This window comes from Lactuca virosa, chromosome 4 (genome assembly GCF_052849685.1).
Source record: "Lactuca virosa cultivar CGN04683 chromosome 4, Lactuca_virosa_CGN04683_v6, whole genome shotgun sequence".
Taxonomy (NCBI): Eukaryota; Viridiplantae; Streptophyta; class Magnoliopsida; order Asterales; family Asteraceae; genus Lactuca; species Lactuca virosa.
The window spans coordinates 460,200,097-460,208,006 of NC_136429.1; positions in this window are offsets into that span (position 1 = coordinate 460,200,097).

Sequence of the window (7,910 nt, forward strand, 5' to 3'; positions counted from 1 at the left end):
TAGTAAGACGTTGGTGCATTCCGAAGTATTACTTGTATCTTCTCGAAACATTGTGAGTATTCACGCACTCCCCTATTTTCAGTTTTTATGTTTTGGGGTGGAAAAGCATGTCCAGAAAAACTATTATTTGCATGTTGTATTTAAATTGAATTGTATCAAACATGATTGCTATTGTATTGCTATGTTTCTTTATGTATGTCTATGCAACACGGAACATGAGAACTTATCGTACTAAGGCCCTTCCCTTATCTCTAACCATTAACTCTTTGAGCCAATGGTCATTATGGATAGCGCTATTAGGAATTGACAACTCCTCACTCGCCCGAATCGCTGGAGTGCATGATACCATATTCATCTATGGAACGATAAGCATAGATCTCGATAGGGCTTCAGTCATAGGTTTGGTTGAGACTCATTGTTTGCTCATACACATACAAAACTCGTTTCTTGTTATAGCAATAAACTTGTATTCTTTAATAGCAATCAACTTGGTTTATCATTCAAGCAATGTACTTGTATTTACGAAAAGCTTTGTTTCAAGCTCGATTTTATATACTTGTGAACTCACCAACTATTTTCATAGTTGACGCTCGTTTTACATGCTTTTTCAGGAAATAATTAGTAAGTGGATGTAAAGATTCATCATCATAGAGCATGCTGCATCGTGTTGAAGCTATTATGAAGTTTTCTTTTGAACAATGTCGTTTTGGAAAACTTGTATTTTGTTTCTATTTAAGCTATGGGTTGTAAACTTTTAAATACTGCTATGGTGATGTATCTTTATCTTTTGCAATGAAACCGTTATCGCTGTCATACCTTGCGTTTCCGCTTTAGCGGGGTGTGACAGAAGTGGTATCAGAGCTAAAGTTATAGAGAACATCAGTTTTCCTTTAAGAAAACACAACCTATAACTAAAACTTAGAAAGAAATTCTTTTTACATCAAACATATTACTAGTATAATTAGGTCGGGAGTTGTATCATTGGACCTCGATTAAACATAGCCTGATCACCTATGTTTAATTAAGGAAAGATTTATACAAAGCCTGAGCTAATTATAATGGGAATATGTCCAACAAAAATATTTGAGAAAACTTTATTTCAAAAATTCAAAAGGCTAATTTTGGTGTGTGTAAGCATTGCATATTATAGGCATGCATTGTCATTTATTTCATAACCCATTGAAACTATGCCACAGTCCACTATGTCAACATCGTCATCTTCCCGCGCTACCGCCTTAGCCGATGAGTCTGGCTACGTCACTGTCATCCCTCGACGCAATCCCCCTGCCTCGGTAGAGGAAGACCCATCGGAGGACACGGAAGATACTGGGAACTCGGTGGAGATCAACAATGACAACGCCCCGAGTCAACGAAGTGAGGCATCGCCTTCATCCGTGTTGCCTCAGCCGCCGCTTTATGGACTTCGCATTCGGAGGACGGCAAGGAAGAGTGTTCCCATCCCAGGGAGGGTAGCCGCCAGCACAGCAGGACTTGGCACGGCAGGACCTAGCAGGGTAGGACCCAGCGTTGCGGGACCGAGAGCACCCTCTCCACCGCGAGTCATAGGGATACCTGTCAGGCAGCCAGGTATGACCCCGGAGGAGTCACAGAGATTGCAGTCACTGGCAGTGGGCCTACGTCACAGTCACGCTGTGATAGCTGGACATCGGGAAATTTTGGATGAGGTCTTGACAAGGATGGAAATCCTGTTTCAGCATTCGATGGAGACTGCTGTCACTGCTAGTACTGCTAGACGAGAGGCAGGTCATGCTATGACCGCATATTATGTGCTTGTTGGGCTATTACTGATTGTGGTGTTGATGTTTCTTGTTGGGATAGCGATTGGCATTTGGTTCTGATTTCAGTATTTTATTTTATTTTGTCATGAAATGAAAACCCATGATTGGGTGTCTTTTGGGGAAAAGCATTTAAAACTTTATTTTGGAATTGATGTATTGGTTTGGTTTAAAAGCAGTTTCAAATGGTAATGAAGAATTTTATTTATGTTTGAAAACTTTTACTATGAGGTCAAACCTTAGAATTTATTTGGTAAAAGGTAGAATAAAGAGATTTTTCTTTTCTTTTCTTTCTCAAATCTATATGCATGGTATTAATGCAACCCCTTTATTTGACAACACGTATGGTTTCCAAAATAGTAGTAAACTAAATATTATACATTATTTCATGTATTTATACGTATTTCTACTCTTGTGTCATAGAACCATGTCAGGAAGGCCTAATCGCGGGCGCCCACAGAACGAAACACCCGATGTTGCTCAAGTTGTAGCACAACAGATTTTGGAAGCAATCCCAAACATTGTTACTCAAGTAACTGCAGGACTTAATGCTAACCAAGGAAGTAGTGGGGGAAACCGGGGAAACAATGAAAGAGAATGCAACTACAAGTCCTTTATGGCCTGTAAACCTAAGGAGTTCCATGGAAAGGAAGGTGCGGTCGGGTTGCTGAAATGGATTGACAGCATGGAGTCGGTCCTTCACATTAGCAAATGCCTCGAGCGCAACAAAGTTGAGTATGCATCTTGCTTACTTCAAGATAGGGCATTAACCTGGTGGAATACTCTAGTGCAAACCCGAGGCCGTACAGCGGCATATCAGCTAACTTGGGAAGACCTAAAGAAGCTGCTGATAGAGGAGTATTGTCCCAAGGATGAACTTCAGAAGCTTGAATCTGAATTCTGGAACCATTCTATGGTTGGAACCCAAATAGAGAAGTACACAGTCCGATTTCATGAACTAGCAAAACTGGTACCTCACATGGTTACTCCTGAGGAGAAATGGATAGATCGTTACATCTGGGGTCTGGCACCAGGGATTCAGGGAATGGTTACCTCAGCAAACCCAACTACTATTCAGAGTGTAGTAAGTCTAGCAAATCGACTAACCAATGATGTGATAAGGATGGGAGCATCGACAAAGGAAAACTCTAGTAGCAAGAGGAAGCCAGCAGATCAGGGAGAGAAGAAGTATGGAGGCAAGTCAGGGAGGAAGCAGAAAGTCTCAAGAAACTTTATGGTAAGAGCCCAGGAGCAAGAACCAGTGAAAACTCAAGAACAGGAAGTGCAGGAGAGAAAGCAGTACTCAGGACCGCTTCCGAAGTGCAATAAGAGTAACTTCCATCATAAGGGAGTGTGCCCAGTGTGCCAAAACTGTAAGCAAACAGGCCATTTCTCGAAGTATTGTAAGATGAATAAGGAAGGAAAAAGGGCATGTTACGAGTGCGGAAGTATTGATCATCTCCGTAGAGCATGTCCCAAACTGAACAATGGGCCTGGTAACAATGGACAAGGCCAAGCCAGGCAAAACTTCCAAGGAAATCAAGTTGGACGGCCAAGAGGTGTAGCCTTTGTGATTGGTGTAGAAGAAGCTCGTCAGAACCCTGAAGTGATAACAGCTACGTTTCTCCTGAACAACCATTTTGCATCGGTAATATTTGATGCGGGAGCAGATAGGAGTTTTGTTTCTTTAGCATTTAGCCCGTTAATTGGCTTGAAATCGAAAAAGATGAGGAATGCTTATGCTATTGAACTTGCTGATGGGCATGAAATTAGGGCTAATGATATAATTCCTGGTTGTACTCTGAATTTAGCTGATAAGCTCTTTAGCATTGACCTAATTCCTATAGAGCTAGGTAGTTTTGATGTGATAGTAGGTATGGATTGGTTATCCAAGAATAGAGCGGACATTGGTTGTTACGAGAAAGTCATTAGAGTGCCTCTCCCTAATGGAGAAACCCTTATCATACACGGTGAGAAGCCAGGAAGAAGTTTAAACATTGTATCGAGCATGAAGATTCACAAGTACCTGAAGAAGAATTGTATTGCATTCATGGCCCACGTGCTAGAAAGAGAACCTGAAGATAAGCAACTTAAGGAGATCCCAGTTGTTCGAAACTATCCCGAAGTGTTTCCGGAGGAATTGCCGGTCTACCCACCCTCAGACAGATGGGCAGACGGAGAGAACCATACAAACATTGGAAGACATGCTTCGAGCGTGTGTCATTGAGTTCAAAGGAAATTGGGATACTCATTTGCCTCTAATTGAGTTTTCCTACAATAACAGTTACCATACGAGTATCCAATGTGCTCCATATGAAGCATTGTATGGACGCAAGTGTCGTTCGCCCTTATGCTGGACTGAAATTGGAGACAGACAGTTGACTAGACTCGATCTTATCCAGGAAACATCTGACAAGATTGTTATCATCAAGGATAGGCTTAAATCTGCTAGGGATCGTCAGAAAAGTTATGCGGATAATCGTCGAAAACCATTAGAATTCCAAGTAGGAGACAAGGTACTTTTAAAAGTGTCACCTTGGAAAGGGCTTGTGCGTTTTGGTAAGAAAGGAAAACTAAGCCCGAGATATGTTGGGCCCTTTGAAATCATTGAAAGGATTGGTCCGGTAGCTTATAAACTCCAGTTGCCCCAGGAGTTAAGCGCCATTCATGACACGTTCCACGTCTCCAATCTTAAGAAATGTCTAGCCGATGAAGCATTGATAGTACCCCTGGAGGAAATAAAGATCAATGATAAGCTAAACTTTGTTGAGGAACCGATAGAAATCCTTGTCAGGGAGGTTAAACGACTTAAGCGGAGTAAGATCCCGATTGTGAAAGTTCGTTGGAACTCAAAACGCGGACCGGAGTACACCTGGGAGCGCGAGGACTTCATGAAGGAAACGTATCCACAACTTTTCCTTTGCGACGACAAGTGATGACATAGAATGAATTTCGGGACGAAATTCTTTTTAAGTAGGGGATACTGTGACAACTGTCAAATTCAGGTCATTCTCGGACTCATGCATCTTTATAAAAATCATTCATGCACAACATGCCATGACCTAGTAGTATAGATTAGGTCAAAGTCTTGAATAAACTAGGATCCAACTAAGATCTAGGACTAATATACTTAACACTTACGATTCTAGTAAGTTGCTCAACTACAATAGGAAATGCCAATGCGATAATTTGAACGAAACTTCCGAGCTTTGTTATAATTGGAAAGAGGGTGTAAAACCCTAAAAATAAATGAAAGTATTCTAATTATACCTCATTGTGTTGATAAATATCAAGCAATATTCCAAAACCCTAAAAGAGTTAAAAATCCAAATTCATAAATTATAAAGCTTAAAAACTTTATAAAATTTGGCTATAAACTCTCTAATATCAAATTCTTATTAATCAAATGATGAATTATGTTCAATAAAATAAAAATTAAATTGTCAAGTATTAATCATAATTTATTAGTTAAAAACAAGATTTTTAAATAAATCAAATTTGCTTAAGAAATATTTTTATAAAAGTTAGGGTTTTTATAAAAATTGTTGGAGGGAGTTTTATAAAATTTGAAATTAGGAGAGAGGAGGCCTAACCCACTCAATGGCCAGCCATTCTCCCCTCTCCCCATGCTCTCTCTTCCCAAAACCATCATTAGGCAAAAACCCTCACTCCACCTCTTCTCTCTTCACTCTCTCTTCACTCTCTCCCACTCCATCTTCACTTTCACCCACAAAATCTCCTCCTCCCTCTCTCTAACCACGAAAATCCTCTCATTCTCAGCCAAAATTTCGAGATTTTGAAGACCTTGAAGTGTTCTTACTTCCTTCAAGATCAAAACCAAGGTAAACAACAACATCTTCTTCCATGGTTTCAAGTTCTACTTCTTCATCTTCTTAGTTTTCTCTTCTTTTTCGGATTCTATGCCTTTCCATGGCTAGAAATCTTTATTTTCCCCTTGTGGTTTGTAGATTCTCACCATAACACAATGCATGTGTTTGAAATGGTGAAAATTCAGGATCAAACCCATGCAATGAGTGAAAATGATGCATGCATGTTCATATGACTTCAAAAACTAGTGTTACATCTTCTTCTCCATTTCTTTGGTGTTCTTGCATGATTAAAAGCATTTACAACATTTCTAGTACATCTTGGATGCTCATTCACTCCATGCATGTGCTAGAAATCGGACCTTAACAAAGGCATGCATGGTGTTCTTGTTAAATGTCCTAAAAATGCACTCAAGCAAACATGCAATCTGCCAGAATATTTTGTTCAACTTTGAACGACCATAACTCGGTCATAACTTAACCAAATCATGATATTCTTTTTGCATTGGATAGTTCCATGAGTTAACTTTCAAACCCAACTGGTCTCACTGTAAAATATTAAATACCCGATTTTTGGCAATTTTTACAAAATGGGTGCGCAAACAGCTCTTTTCTATGATTACCATTTTTGTCTTGCATGAACAATGGCTTTAGACCCAACCATAAATCTGGGGAAAAATACCTTGGAAACTTAACATATCCAGTGAATGATGGTTAAAATTTCGTGGCTTAAAACCCTACTGATTGGGCTACACAAAATCATGAACTTTAGCCACCTTTACACCTCATGCATCATTGCATGCTACTTTTCTTAACTTGTTTGGGTTCAATACCCCTATTTTCCTTCTGAATAAATTCTGAATATTTTTCCTTTTGAAAGCCCTCACATGCATGTAATAATCTGTAAAATACCAAAAGCTTTTATTATTTCTTTGATTTATTAAAATTATTGCTAGAAACAAGGGCATAAATCACATAAAATACTTCCAGAGGTCAATAAATCCAGAATAAATTCATGGATGACCCTTATGGTGAATAATGACCCCTCACAAAATTTCATCAGTTTTTGTTGCTGTCTGATATGATTTCCGATTTTCTTTTTGTTTGGGTATAATAAATCACAAAACCACTTTAGAGAGTGTGAAAATTGTATCTAACAATTTTCGCATACCTTACCTGTGATGGGTGACTCAGAAAAATAATTTCAACATTTTTCATCATGCGTTGCTATTTTTCCCAATTTTTGGTCATTATAATGGTCTAAAAATAGGAAAAATAGTTCTGATTATCCAAAATTCATGAAAATTTACCAGAACATCATGTTAAACAGTAGGAGGTTACATAAAAATATTGAGGATTTTTCTCCACTGTAAATTATTTTTCCCTTAATTTCCAAAGTTAATCACACTTAAATACACATAAATACCCAAAACCAGATTAGACAATATGAAAACCACTTTTGGCATTTTTCCCAGGTTATTCATACTGTAAATGATGTTACAAAAATTTTTCGTAATTTATTTTAACTGTTTAATATTTATTCTCCAATTAATGATTATTTAGAGGAATAAAACAAGAAAAAATAGAAATACCCACTGAAAAATATGTTTTATATTTTTCCCAGCCTAGTTATGTATAATAACAGCTAAATAAAAAGTTTGGGTAATTTTGGAAACTGTTTTCTATTTATTTCAATTTTTATTGAAATAAAGGCTCAAAAATCATAAAATATAATTAAACAGCTTGGAAATCCATTTTTATATTTTTCCCAGCTTAATATTGTGTAATAACAGTTAAATAAAAAGTTTGAGAATTTCTATCCTTTGAATGCTATTTTTCGTGAATTTATGTTGTAATAAGGACTTAAAATTTGGAAAATTTATATTCCAATGTTGTAATAAATCGCACGAATTGTAGAATTGTATTATTCAGAAAAAGTGTAACCAATTAATACAAAACCAAATACTAAAATGTAAATTGGCATTTCACTATGTGTAGAATTTAGTATATTAGCATTAGATTCCGACATGGAAACTCACTAGTGTGTGTTTGATGTCGTAGGATCCCGGTAGTAAGACGTTGGTGCATTCCGAAGTATTACTTGTATCTTCTCGAAACATTGTGAGTATTCACGCACTCCCCTATTTTCAGTTTTTATGTTTTGGGGTGGAAAAGTATGTCCAGAAAAACTATTATTTGCATGTTGTATTTAAATTGAATTGTATCAAACATGATTGCTATTGTATTGCTATGTTTCTTTATGTATGTCTATGCAACACGGAACATG